The sequence below is a fragment of the Crocuta crocuta genome, unplaced genomic scaffold (assembly GCF_008692635.1).
Source record: "Crocuta crocuta isolate KB4526 unplaced genomic scaffold, BGI_CrCroc_1.0 scaffold20, whole genome shotgun sequence".
Classification (NCBI taxonomy): Eukaryota; Metazoa; Chordata; class Mammalia; order Carnivora; family Hyaenidae; genus Crocuta; species Crocuta crocuta.
The window spans coordinates 6,139,515-6,154,378 of NW_027527932.1; the positions used below are offsets into that span (position 1 = coordinate 6,139,515).

Here is a 14,864-nt window from a genome sequence, read left to right on the forward strand (position 1 = left end):
CGCCCTCCCTGCCCGCCGCCCTTGCCCCGACCGCGGTGGGTGCGCGGTGAGGCCCGGGTCCTCAGGGTGCCCCCGCCGGGAGCGGCCACACCGCGGCGGGAAGACCGAACTTCCGTGAGATCAAGGATTCTGAGAATGGCAAAAGGTGCTGTTGCAAAATACAAACATCATTCTCAACAAGGACATAAAATCGTTGTGTTTGATACAAGGGTTTCCGTGAAGATGAGAAATATTTAGGTAGCTGAAAAGGGCCAACCGGCCTACAAACGGATTAGTTCCGTCTTCAAGGCCCTTTTAATTCGGATCTGTGAAAATTCATCTGAATATCCTTTATGAATGTTAAGCTATAGATTCATGCATATTTATATGAAACAGCCTTGTTCAGGATAGCACAGCCTCTCTGGGTCTCAGTCTACACACTTGTAAGAGACACGCTACACTTGTAGCTTTCCAAGTTTGTTTCCATTGTTAACATAACTCTGATTCGGAGTCCGGACTTAAAATCCTCATATATCCAATGTGTTGGATCACATCGCAAGGTCTTGTAATAGATGAGCTCTTTTAAAGAGCCCCGGAGATTTTAGTTCTCAGACCGTCCTTGAATATATGTGGGAGTTATTTAAGTGGAGCTGTAGCCTTTCCGTGTGTAATTCTGAGTAAAGGAAAATGAGGGCGGTAGAGAAATGTATGGAGAGGAATCAGTTATTAGCGGAAGAGCAGGGTTTTCTTTTCATCCCGAAGAAGTTTTCTAGGTAATGGAATATTATAATAAAGAATAACCATCTTTCTTATTTTGTTGCCAGTATCAAAGGAGTAGAAAGATGGCAAAGGGAAAAAAAAGACACACATGAATTAAGAGATGCACAAATGGAAAATGTTTGGAGAATTCTGAAATATAACTGAATTGTATTCCTTTTTAAAAAGCTGAATAGGACAAATTATTGTAGAGTTAAGAGCAGATTTGTGTTAATACAGATTATGCATGTGTGTGTTTAAAAATCTATTTAATTTTTTTAAGTTTTTATTTTAATTCCAGTTACTTAATATATAGTGTCATATTAGTTTCAGGTGTACAATATAGTCATTCAACACTTCCATATATCACCAATACAGGTTATATTTTGTAGCCTCAGCTTAATGCCCTCTTCAAAATTAAAAAAAGAAATCAGTGATTTCATTTAATTGAACAATCAACAGGAATTAGAGACTTGGAAATGACAAACAAATGAAGGAAGGAAAACATCCAGAAAACGGGATGAATTTAATGGACATGATTCATTGCAGGAGACATGACCTCATTTCTTATTAGAGGGATTTCCACTAAACCAGATTTGATGTTAAATAAATTTATTTTACAGACTTTCCTCAAAATTACACTAATTTAATATGGCGGTGTGTGTGTGTGTGTGCATTGTTGTTTTGTGGTATGGAAAAGGGAAAAAGAGAACAGACACAACGAAAAATTGTAAACATTGTTGCAGCTTCCTCAGTGGCAATTGTTTCCGGCTCCTCTACCTCACCCTCCACAAAATAGGAATAAAACAGCAGAAATCATCAGCGAAAATATTCTAGGTGTCCCCAGAAGTGAAACACATTTTCATGTGGATGTGCGTGGACGTCTGTGAGTGGTACACATTTAGTTTTGATTATGTAAACTTCTAGCATTTAAATTGTTGATTTCTCGGGGCGCCTGGGTGACGCAGTCGGTTAAGTGGCTGACTTCAGCTCAGGTCATGGTCTCGCAGTTTTGTGAGTTTGAGCCCTGCCTCGGGCTCTGCGCTGACAGCTCAAAGCCTGGAGGCTGCCTCGGATTCTGCGTCTCCCTCTCTCACTCTCTGCCCCTCCCCTGCTCCCATACTGTCTCTGTTTCAAAAAATAAACAGGTAAAAAAAATTTTTTTAATTGTTGATCTCTATAATTAAACTGAATTTACTTAAAAGTTATTGAATGAACGATTAAATTTAGGGATTAAGCTGAGTGAAATAAGCTGTTTATAACAAACAAAAGCAGCAGGTTATATAATACAGTCCACAAAGTATGAAATGACTAGCCAACTTTGAGACTTTTTCAGCAAGTCTTTTCCTTGAGACTTTTGCTTTGGTGTTCTATACATAACTATAGCCTAACCTATGTAGAGTCTTAATATTAAAGAACACTTGGTATACGTCAAACACTGTTTCCAGTATCTTCAAAGATCCTCACGGAAACCCTAGGGAGCAGCTATATTATTGTTCCCATTTTAAAGATGCAGCAGGTTAGGTAGCTTGCCCAAAGTCAGACATTTGGGGGCAGAGCTGGGAACCGGGCCTAGAATCCTGTCCGACTCTGCTCAAAGCTATGTGTGTGGCTGTGTGCCCTCAACCACTCACCAGACGGACTTGGTTATTTCTATGGACATGACCATTAATCCAGTTTTGATCAGAATTTTTTCAACAGTCTTGCTTTTAAGTATTTTAGCCCTTTCATCCATTTATATTTCAGGTGACCCTGGAACCAACAGTGCCATCTGGGTGTGGTTTGCTGCAGAAAGTCAAGCATGCCAGTCATCTTGAAGAGAGACCCCCGCCCCCCCATCCCCCACTAGATTTGCATCTCTGTTCTTTTAAACAGACTTGGGGGCTCCTGGGTGGCTCAGTCGGTTAAGCGTCCGACTTCAGCTCAGGTCATGATCTCATGGTTTGTGGGTTTGAGCCCCACGTCGGGCTCTGTGCTGACAGCTCAGAGCCTGGAGCCTGCTTCGGATTCTGTGTCTCCCTCTCTGTCCCCTCCCCTGCTTGCACTCTGTCTCTGTCTCTCAGAAATAAACATTAAAAATAAATAACATAAACAGACTTGGACATGGACAGTAGCACATGGGAAAGTCTTCTCACCCTCTGCTTTTCTGTGTTTTCTCTTTCTCTTCGTTCTTTGTCTTCTTTCAGGCGCGTGGCTTAGAACCCCTATAATCCCTGCCAGCGTGTTTGCTGCATGTAAAGGTGTCGGTCCCAGAAAAGGTACCGGGTACTCAATCATTCAGTTATTGGCTCAATGCTGACAAGTCAGTTCTTCAGAAGACGGAGAAGAGCCGAGGAATCAAGGATGCATGGCAGGTATTTGGGGACTCAGTAGCATAAAACTGAGAGGAAGGGCCTTATCTTTAAGACTTTTCTTTCTCTCCCCTTTCTTCTTCAGTCTGCATCTTTGGCTGAAAAGTGGCACATCCTTAATGAGGATCCAGGGTCAAGGGTCTCTGCCCCTTCCGTTTACCTTGGCCTCTTTAGGCCTGGCTCCACAGGTAGTAGTGAGTGTAGTGCTCAATCTGTAGCTCTGCCAGAGACAGGGGGACAGGGCAGTCAGCCTCAGATCGGTCCCTGTCACTGCTTGTTCCCAGCGCCTGCATCAGGAAGGTTAAGAAATTAGAAATAAAATTATTCTGAAGGGGATCATTTTCGACTCACTAATCCATGTGATTTCTGATGCTCATTATCACTGAAAATTGAGTTGGCTAAGTCTGTTTAACTTTTGTGATTAAGGATCAGCGTTAGGATTTGAGGTTCCAGGGACTGAGAGGGATGCAAGGATTGTGTTCAGTAGGCCTCCGCCCCCACCCAGCACCCAGCAAAACGCTGGCGGGGGTGGGGTGGGGGGGGGTGAAAGAGCAGCCTGGGGCCAGCCCTATCCCCTGTGTCCCACTGCCATCAGGGGTGACAAGCGTACCTGCAATTCAGAGTCTTAATGCCTAAGGTGCCTCCCTGGGTCAGGGAAGGTGGCTCTGCAGACCTGACGGAAGACTGGCCTCATTAGCTAGTGGTTGTCTTTTTATCACTGCACTTTTACAATGTCCCACAACTAAGCTCTTACCATCTGATAGTGTTCAAATCCAAATATTTAAGCATCTTACAAATGCGTAAAACTATTTTAAATCTAATGGGAAGCACCTACTTATTTACCTACGTAGCAATACCTTTTTTTTTTTAAAATGTTTATTCATTTTTGAGAGACAGAGACAGAGTGCAAGCAGGAGAAAGGCANGGGATGCAAGGATTGTGTTCAGTAGGCCTCCGCCCCCACCCGCCCGCAGCCAGCACCCAGCAAAACGCTGGCGGGGGTGGGGTGGGGGGGTGAAAGAGCAGCCTGGGGCCAGCCCTATCCCCTGTGTCCCACTGCCATCAGGGGTGACAAGCATACCTGCAATTCAGAGTCTTAATGCCTAAGGTGCCTCCCTGGGTCAGGGAAGGTGGCTCTGCAGACCTGACCGAAGACTGGCCTCATTACCTAGTGGTTGTCTTTTTATCACTGCACTTTTACAATGTCCCACAACTAAGCTCTTACCATCTGATAGTGTTCAAATCCAAATATTTAAGCATCTTACAAATGCGTAAAACTATTTTAAATCTAATGGGAAGCACCTACTTATTTACCTACGTAGCAATACCTTTTTTTTTTTTTAAATGTTTATTCATTTTTGAGAGACAGAGACAGAGTGCAAGCAGGAGAAAGGCAGAGAGAGAGGGAGACACAGAATCCGAAGCAGCTCCAGGCTCTGAGCTGTCAGCACAGAGCCCAACGTGGGGCTTGAACTCATGAACCGTGAGATCATGACCGGAACCAAAGTCAGACGCTTAACCAACTGAGCCCCCCAGGCGCCCCTTCTTAGAAGTACTTCTTCACACTTAACAGGTGGCTGCCCTCTCTTCCTGGGCTCCAGCACACAACCAGTTTCTGGCTTGCGCCATCTTCTTTCTTTAACCCCTCCGTCTGGGGTGGTGATGGCGCCCCGGGGCTGCGGTCCCTGGAAGCCTTACCTCGCTGATTCCTTTCACTCTGCCCACACTTCTGAAGAGTCTTTGCCAAAGTCCAAGTGAATGTGCCTTTCCTTTCCTCCTTTGATGGTGCCTGCCTCAGACACCCATGGTCGCCCCTACCCACCCCTCCAGATTCATCTGTGGTCGTTCCCTTCTGCATGTTTTTCCTCTCACACAACCAGCTATTTCACCCACCCCCCACACACACACTTTGACCCTGGGGTATGCTGTTCTTTCTGCCAGAATTACTCTCTGAAGACTTCCTTGGTTCTTTCCACGGGGGCTGCCTCTGTTACTACACTTACAAGGGCTTTGCCCTCAAACCGGAAGTTCCTTGAGGTCGGAGGTCATGTCTTATTCATCTGCATGGGGAGGGGCTTAGCACAGCGCCCAACACGCGCGAGAACACGAGAGAATAGGTGAATACGAATGGAAAATGCTTCCTTTCTTCTGTGGGTTCCTTTTCCAGATCAGCTGTCTAGGTTTTCAAAATGGAATCAATTCAAAGTTGAAGCTTCACTCATTTCCATCTTGTCAATATTTATGTAGATAAAATTATACCCTTTAATTGACATTTACATGATGGCATGCTTTTACTATGCAGTATAAACAGGTAATGCTCTCAAAACTTGAGTAATGCTCTCAAAATTAATAATTCTAATTCAAGCGTTTACAATTTAAGGCAATTTGCTTTCTTTATTAGTGCTGACGCTTTTCATGTTGTGTTTATAACAATCAGTTTTTAGGATATTTATTTTGGAAATTCTACTTTCCTTACGTCAGATTTGCCTTAAGGAAAGTAATTCTACATTGTACTCTGCTGCATAACAGAAGTATCATTTTTACTGGGTTTTTTTTGCCTGTAAATACAAAAACAACGACAATGATGTAACGGTCATATTCTTTTCAAGGCAACTCAACTGTGTGTTTTCGGCAGTCAGAGTAGGGAAGGACCAGGTTCGCCTCTGTCCCTTCCCCGTGTCTTTCTAGCTCTAGCAGAGATGTTTTCTATAATTGGTTTTCCACATTTGCCAAGAGTCTGTTTCCTCTTAACATTCAACATGTTTAACAGAAGTCTTGTAATAGTTCCAAAAATAATAAAGTTGGTCCCAAGCATAAAAATGATCCCTACACAACACATTGGTTTTTTGTCATGGCTTTGGTTTGTTAAGTTCTTTTTAATAATTTTTAGTGTCAAATCATGTGGCAGAAATAAAAAGGTTTTCTTCACAGTAATAAAACCCACTGAAGAAATACAATCCATGGCTTGTGCAGAGGGCGAGAGTTACCTGTACAAGAAGCCACCCCCGTCCGGCCCTTCTCATTTTGATGGAAGGAGGCTGTTCCAATTAAATTTAATGCTGTGTCCCCAGAAGGAACAGAAGCTTATTTGAGGTGCATGCTTCTGATATATCGGTAAGGCTCTTCTCAGCCTGATGAAATCTATTTCTCACACTGTCAAATGTTCACATAAAATATATTTTATCCCCTCCTTGTCATCCTAGAAGGTGGCTAAACTATCCCAAATAAATTTCTCTGGTTTAATAATTAGATATTTGATGAGCGAAAAGATGTAGGTTTCCTTTAAAAGTGGTCCTTAATCTATTATTGTTATTATTATAGCATCTTTTTATTTATTTATTTTTTACTTATTTATTTTGAGAGAGACAGCGTGAGTGGGGGAGGAACAGAGAATGGGGGAGAGAGAGAATCCCAGGCAGGCTCTGCATTGTCAGCACAGAGTCCAACGCAGGGCTCGAACTCCTGAAATCGTGAGATCATGACCTAAGCCGAAACCAAGAGTCAGGTGCTTAACTGACTGAGACACCCAGGCACCCCAGTTGTGGCATCTTTAAATGTTTAGGGCATCTGGACTTACGAAGAGCTTTACAGTCGCAGAGAGGAAAATCAGAGGCCCTGGCGACAGGTGGCTGTGGAGCTGACAACAAAATCTCTCTGATTCTGTGCGAGGCATTTGAACCATGTCTTCACCAGGGAATTAGAATCCAAAAGACAAGACCTGGGCAATAAAAATAAATAACCCCGAGAAGGGACATCGGCCGCCTTTCCCGCCTCGCACTGTTTGAGTTTGAGCGTGTGTCCCAGAGCTGGCGGGATTCTATCCCCTGATTCACACCCGGGACCTGGATGCGCCGTGAGCCCAAGGTCTTGCTTCTCCAAGCAACAGCTGTGTGACCAAGGATCATGTCGGACACGCAGAAGCCCGGGCTGGACCTGGACCTCTGGAATACAGATCGGGGTCTTTACACGGTCTTCAGGGGGCCAGGGGCAGCCCAGAGGTGAGGAACCTGACTGTGGGGCACCCCCGAATGAAGATAACCCGAGAGCGCCACAGCTGGCGAGGTGGAAAGCCCCTTGCATATTGCGTATTTTACCCCCTTGTGTACTGTACCCCCTTGTATATTTTAGGAGAGATTTCCAGAAACCAGAAAAATTGGGGGGGGGGGTAGATCAAAAAGGAGTACTTACCTCCAGAGCTTGACCAAGACACGTAGTTCAAATTATAGCATCACCTTCGTGGTAAAAACAAAACAAAGCAGTGGGTGGGGGGGGAGGGGGCGCACTTGTCACTCTGTGGGGAAGTATTACATTTAGGATCTGTATTCACTTCCTAGGGCTGCGGTGACCGAGTTCGCAGACTGGCTGGCTTCACGGCGAGGACCTCCTCTGGATCTGGAGGCCGGGAGTCCGAAACTCAGGTACAGGCAGGGCCACGCGCCCCCTGCGTCTCTGGGGGTCTCCCGGCTTCTGTCGCTCCTGCTGGGCTTGCACCTGCCCCTCCAGGCTCCGCCTCGGTGGGCGCAATGGGCCCACCCTGGGGGCCGCCTCGACCGTCAGTGGATCAGCCCCCGCCACCCCCTCCCCAACTCCAGTGTGACCTCACCTGCAACGACGTCATTGCCAAATGAGGCCACGTTCTGCTAGACCTGGGGATCCTGAGATGAGGAAGACGTGGCCTTCGGAGGAGGTCGGAGTCAGGGGGGAGAGGGCAGAGCAGCAGGAGGGGCTCACGGGGCGTCTTTCCAACCAGACTCCAGGCTGCCCGCCACTCCGATTTTGATCGCGAGGCCCTGGAACCCGGGTTTGGAGCAAATCCCAAGCGGTTCTGACTCAGTGTCGCCTGCAGTCTTCCGCCATAGACAGCAGGACCGAGGAGAGGGCCCCCTCCCTCCCTGAGCAGGGCGGCCCCCACCCGTGCGGGTGTGTGTAAGAAGGAGCCGACGGGCGGTGGAGGAAGCAGGCAGGAATCTGTTGTCAGCGTACAGTGACAGGTGACAAAAGCCCTTAACAGTGTCACGACGGCCACGTTTACTGTTGTCAAGTCTGTACACTGACCGCAAGCATTTTAGACCAGAGTTGTTCAGTCATTCCTCAAATATTTGGGTGCCAAGTCGTACTCAGGGATCTGGGGCATTTGCTTTTAATTTGAAAAAGCCAAATTAAATAAATTTAGGACATTAATATAATATTGCAATTAAAGTATTTTTTATTTTGCCAAATATGGACATTTAAAAAATTACCATTCTAACAGCAAGGACTTCAACTATTTTTTTGTGGGGGGGGGGATTTCAGTTATTTTACTTTAAGTTTGTATTTATTTCTGAATAGGTAATACCAAAAGGTACAAAGGAAGACAGGGCAAGGGAAATGTCTTTCCCGCAAAGGTGACTGCTGTTACTTGAGAATAGCCATTTTAACACCAAAAAAGTAAGAAGGACAGAATCTTAGAGAAAAAGAGAGCCTTTTCCAAAAGGGAGCAGTTAGAAAAAGTATGTGTATGTGTTTTTCCTTTGTTTCAATTCTTCCATTAATATTTCCCACACTTTTTTTTTTTTTTTTTTNAGGGTTCTTAGAGAAGAAAACAGTGAAAGAACCATTCCCTTGCTCTCGTGAGCTTACGTGCTTGTGGGAACTGCATCTAAAATTCAGAAGTCCAGGTAAGGGAGCCTGGAGAAGCCGGCCGAAGCTGAAGTCACTCCGCGTCCTCTGGGCACGAGGGGGTCCAAAGGGGGACACACATTGAGCAACAGCCACCTGCCGTGCCCAGGACCGGTCAGAGCCCAGGCCAGTCGGACCAGATGAGGGACTTGACGTCCGGGTGTCGTTGGGGCTCGAGAGGCAGCGTCTGACAGTAGAATTCGGTCCAGACGTGTCAAAAGTGCAAAAGGGATGGTGAGGCGGAGGGGATCTTACAGAGCAGAGAGGAGACTGATTTTAATTTCTTGATGGGCTTTCTGTTCCTGCAGAGAAACCAGCTAAATCTGTTTGCCATTTGCATGCTTCCTTCTTCATTCATCCAGTATCGGAACACGCCTCCGAACCCAGGTAGCAGCTGAGGTGGTAAATCACTGGGCCTCCGCCTCTGGCTCAGGACATCGGTGGGAAGCATAAACCTCAATGTTTACACTTTTTTTTTTTTAAGTTAATAGACTTAAAAAAATTTTTTTAATGTTTACTTTTGAGAGACAGAATATGAGTGGGGGAGGGGCAGAGAGAGGGAGACAGAATCCGAAGCAGGCTCCGGGCTCTGAGCTGTCAGCACAGAGCCCGACGCGGGGCTCAAACCCGCAAACCGTGAGATCATGAGCGGAACTGAAATTGACGCTTAACTGACTGAGCCACCCAGGTGCTCCAGTGGACTTCTAAAAGTAGCTGGAGGTTTATAGACAAGTTTTGGATATGCTCTCAGCCATCCCTCTTTCCCTTGTTATTAACATCTTGCCTTGGTGTGCTAGTTTGTTAGAATCAATGAATGCATACCGATACAGGATTATTAACTAAAGTCGATAGGGCTTGCTGTTGTGGCGCACATGCTGTGGGTTTTGATAAATGCATGATGACATGGATCCACCATGTAGTATCATAGAGAATAATTTCACTTTCCCAAAACCCCCTGTGCTCTGCCTGTGCTCTGCCTGTTCATCCCTCCCTCCCGCTCAACCTCTGGCAAACGCTGATCTTTTTTTTTTGTATGTTTATTTTTGAGAGAGAGAGCGAGAGCATGAGTGGGTTAGGGGCAGAGAGAGGGAGACAGAGGATCAGAAGAAGTGGAGTCCAATGCAAGGCTCGAGCCCACAGTGAGATCATGACCTTAGTGGAAGCCAGATGCCCAACCGACTGAGCCACCCGGGCTCCCCGACCAGTGATCTTCTCACCGTCTCCATAGTTTTTGCCTTTTCCAGAAAGTCCTATAGTTGGGACCATACAATATGTGGCCTTTTCAGATTGTCTTCGTTCAGTGGTACGCATTTGAGGCTTCTATATGTCTTTTTGTGCTTAATAGCTCATTTCTCTCTAAGGCTCTATAGTATTCCATTCTCTGGACAGACCACATTCATTTTCCATTCATCTATTAAAGGGCCTCTTGGCTGCTTCCAAGTTTTGGCAGTCGTGAACACGGCTGCTGTAAACTGTCACGTGTAGGTTTTTCTGTAAACATAAATCTTCACCTCCCATGGGTAAATGCTAATGCGAGTTATTGTAGGATCATATGATAAGAGTATGTTTCACCTTTATACTTTTCCCTTAAGAATCTCTTAGCTTGATGTAAAATTTTGAATGCAGAAAAAAATGCAGCATAAGATTTTATCTGAAAATACTACATCTTATGCAATTTATTTCTTGATAGGAGTTTGTTTGGAAATGTGTAATTCACATCACAACACAAAGCTAGGAAAACTTTTAACACAACTTCTTGGGCATTTGGCTTTAAAAAATAGACTTTTTTATTTTTATTTATTTATTTTATTTATTAAATGTTTTAAAAATATTTATTTAATCTTAGAGAGAGAGAGAGACACACAAAGCAGGAGTGGGGGAGGGGCAGAGGGAGACACAGAATCCAGACTCTGAGCTCTCAGCACAGAGCCTAATGCGGGGCTCACACCCACAAACCGTGAGATCATGACCTGAGCTGAATTCCTCTGCTTAACCAACTGAACCTCTCAGGTGCCCCTAAAAAATAGACTATTTTGAGAGCACGTTAGGTTCACAACAAAATTGAGGTTCCCATACTCCTCCCCCACATTTGTTTTTTAATGCTATTGTTTCTAAAACTATAGTTGCACATAGATTTGTTAATTAAAATGACGATTTAAAGAAATCCCTACAACTTAAAAAAATTTTTTTAAATATTTTTTTATTTATTTCTGAGAGAGAGAGAGAGAGAGACAGGATGAACAGGGGAGGGTCAGACATGGAATCTGAAACAGGCTCCAGGCTCCGAGCTGTCAGCACAGAGCCTGATGCAGGACTTGAACCCACAAACCGTGAGATCATGACCTGAGCCGAAGTTGGATGCTTAACGGACTGAGCCACCCAGGTGTCCCAAAAACCCTACAACTTTTAAAGTTCAGGAGCAGCAGCAGCTCCCAGAAGCCAGTCTAAGCCATGCACACTTGTGTAATGGAAACATCATTTCTCCTGTGCCCACCCCCTGCCTTGGTCATCACTCAGTCCATGTGTAGACTTGGTGACATCATTTTCCCAGGCTTTGTGAGCGTATTTACACTGAAATAGGATTTTCTGCTCTTGTCATTATTTTCACAAAATGGGATCTTACCATAAATATTGTTCTGTAAGCCTAAATGTTTTTCTTTTCTTTTTCTTTTTTCTTTATTTTTAATTTTTGGGTGTTTTTATTTACTATTGAGACAGAGAGAAACAGAGCATTAGTGGGGGAGGGGCAGAGAGCGAGGGTGACACAGAATCCAAAGCAGGCTCCAGGCTCTGAGCTGTCAGCACAGAGCCCAATGCGGGACACGAACCCACAAACTGCGAAATCATGACCTGAGCTGAAGTCGGACGCTTAACTGACTGAGCCACCCAGGCGCCCCTTGTTTTTCTTTATATTATGGATTTTTCAGCTTAGTGCCTAAATACTTTTTTAAAAGTTTTTTTCTTTTTTAAAGCTTTTATTTATTTATTTTGAGAGAAAGAGAGAGCGCAAGTACAAGCTGGGGAGGGGCAGAGAGAGAGGAAGAGAGAGAAAATCCCAAGCAGGCTCCGTACTGTCTACACAGAGCCCTATGTGGAGCTCAAATTCATGAACCATGAGATCATGACCTGAGCTGAAATCAAGAGTTGGACGCTTAACCAGCTGAGCCACCCAGGCACCCCCTTAATTTTTTTTAAGATCTTATTTTTGAGTGATCTCTACACCCAACATGAGGCTGAAACTCACGAGATCGAGAGTTGCATGCTCTACCAACTGAGCCAACCAGGTGCCCCAAAACCTTATTTTTTAAATGGCCTGTAATGTATTCCCTAATCCATCCCTTCTCCTAATGTGGAAATTTAAGCAATTTTGCTTTAAAAATCATGTTTAAGTAAATATTCTACCTGCTCATCTTTATGTATTTTTGCTATAAGTTTTGTAGGATAGAATCAGAAGAATAAAATTGTATCATCTGGTCATTTTACACAGATACACAAACACACACACAGTCATATATACAATTTCCCCTCTTTAAATTCATCAACATTTTATGAACAAGTAAATCCTTAATCTTGGAGGTTATAAAGCATTTTTATTTTTTGTCAATTTGACAGACAAAAGATGGGTATCTCTTTGTTTCAACTTATATTTGACTGATCTTGACCATCCTTTCATATGCCTGGAAGCTATTTGTATTTCTTCTTTTGTAAATTGTCTGTTCATGCCATTTGCCTATTTTTTCTCTTAATATAATTTTCATTTATACAAATACTATATTAATGTAATATTACTTAAAAATTCAGGTAGCATAGAAGTGTACAGACTTAAAGATAAAAATTCTCCTTCCAGAAATTAGTTACCATAGCCCAAAGTTGGGATGTATTTCTCTACAGAATTTCCTCTGTGTGTGGGGTACATACATTTATAATGTGCATGTGTGTATACATATGTGATCGTAATATGTATATTATTCTGTGTCATAATTTAGCTAACAATGTTTTGTATAGATTTATATATTATATAAATAGTTTTACTAAATAATATGTTATATACATATACATATATATGTATTCTATATGTAGAGAGAGAATCCAGATTTTTTTTTGCCATTGTTTAGTATTTCACAATTATTTTTCTTTTTTTCCTTCCCATTTAATAAGCATATACTGCATATACTGCTTACTGTGCATAAAGTACACTTCTGGTGCTTCATAAAAATGAACCCATTTCATCAACAATCTCATGGAGTAGGTATTACTGGCAGCCCCATTTTATCAAGGAAACAAAGTTACAGCAAGGTTAAGTACTTGCTCAAGATCGCACTGCTAGCCAGTTGCAGAGTAGATTAAAATTTTACTTGAAAATTCCCAAATTGATAGGCTTCAGGTGATTCCAATTTTTTGCTCTTTCACAGTGTGCCACAGTGAATGGCCCAGGGGACAGCAAGAAGCTTGAGGAAGGGCAGGGCAGAAAGTCAGGCCCAGAGGGGCTGAGAAGCTTCGAAGGAGGTAGCAAAACAGGCAGAAGGATGGGGCGCCTGGGTGGCTTAGTCGGTTGAGCGTCCGACTTTCGCTTGGGTCATGATCTCGCGGTTCGTGGGTTCGGGCCCCGCGTCGGGGTCTGTGCTGACGGCCAGCTCGGAGCCTGGAGCCTGTTTCGGTCTGTGACTCCCTCTCTCTCTGACCCTCCCCTGCTCACGCTGTCTCTCTCTCTCTCTCCTAGAAATAAATAAAACATTAAAAAAAAAAAAAAAAACAGGCAGAAGGAGGCCCGGGGCACTAGCAGGCCGTCTATGGAAAGAACACGTCTTTACAGCTCTTCTAACAAAGGAATAGACCATCGAGCCAATCAAGTGCAATTTGTGTTGAGGCCGAGGTTAAAAGAAACCAAAAAGAGCCAGGCTGCTGCAAGGAATTCTACGTGGAAAACTTGATTATTAAGCCACAATCAAGAACTCTGATGGTCATTATTTTTCAATAATTTGGATGCTCCATTTGAAAGAGTATCACATTATGTTATTAAGTAGCATATTAATGTGACGTTACTCTACTTGGCAAATACTCAGTATTTGCTGAATGTTCACTCATATTGAATCGAATCAAATGCATTCAAATGGATGTTTATTTTTGGATGACATTTTATAGCTAAAAGAGAAAGGCTATTTTTTAGGATGAAGAACTAAGAGATGTGTAGAAGAGAAAATAAGCAGTGAAAAATAAAAGTCGATGAGAAATGATAAAAATTAGTGGAAATTGTGAAATGCTTTAGATTGGTCAAACAAATGGCAAGATGGGCAGAAATTTCCTCCCTAAATTGCAATGAATTTGAAAATGCAGAAGTGAGATTAATTTTAGATTTTGAAAACAAATTGAGCTCCTCAAAATTCTATTTCTAGAATGAATATCATTACCTTAAAAGTCCTTGTTAGGGGGCGTCTGTGTGGCTTAGTCGGTTAAGTGTCCAAGTTCGGCTCAGGTCATGATCTCGTGGTTCGTGCGTTCAAGCCCCACAAGGCTCTGTGCTGACAGTGAGGAGCCTGCCTCTGATCCTCTCTCTGCTCCTCCCCTGCTCATACTCTCTCTCTCTCAAAAGTAAACATAAAAAAAAAAATGTCCTTGTTGCACAGATAGACATACTTTTTTCCCGAATGGGAGCATTAAATATCACGACAATATCAACTTTTCCCCAAACTAAACTCGACTAAGCACAATTTTTAAAAATTCTTTTAGAATTTTGGAGGTTCTGAGAGGTGGTGGTAACAGAAATGTATAAATCTGTAACACAATAAAAATGTCAGAAACAGGACTGAAAATGCACAAATTTTGCCATCCGAAATTAAAGTATTTCAATGCAATGAGGGGAAAAGAGGCTTAATAAATGACACTAAAAAAAAAAAAAAAGATTTGAGAATGGCCCATCAAGTTGCAAAGAATGGTTTTAAAAAAACATTTCCATTGCTGGTAATCCAGTACAGAAACCAGAATGCGCTCAAGGTCTAGTTGGATATAAAATGGTGGGTGCATTTTTGGGGCGCCCGGGTGGCTTAGTCGGTTAAGCGTACGACTTTCACTTAGGTCATGATCTCGCGGTTTGTGAGTTCGGGCCCTGTGTCAGGCTCTGTG

At 43.5% G+C, this 14,864-nt stretch overlaps 1 long non-coding RNA gene across 1 annotated transcript; it reads left to right on the forward strand.

Annotated features, from left to right (window-relative positions):
- Positions 1-7: 7 nt before the first annotated feature.
- Positions 8-2,831, forward strand: LOC144221378 (uncharacterized). Its single transcript, XR_013332058.1, has 2 exons — positions 8-145; positions 2,482-2,831. It is a non-coding gene; the product is annotated as an uncharacterized LOC144221378 (long non-coding RNA).
- Positions 2,832-14,864: the final 12,033 nt, after the last annotated feature.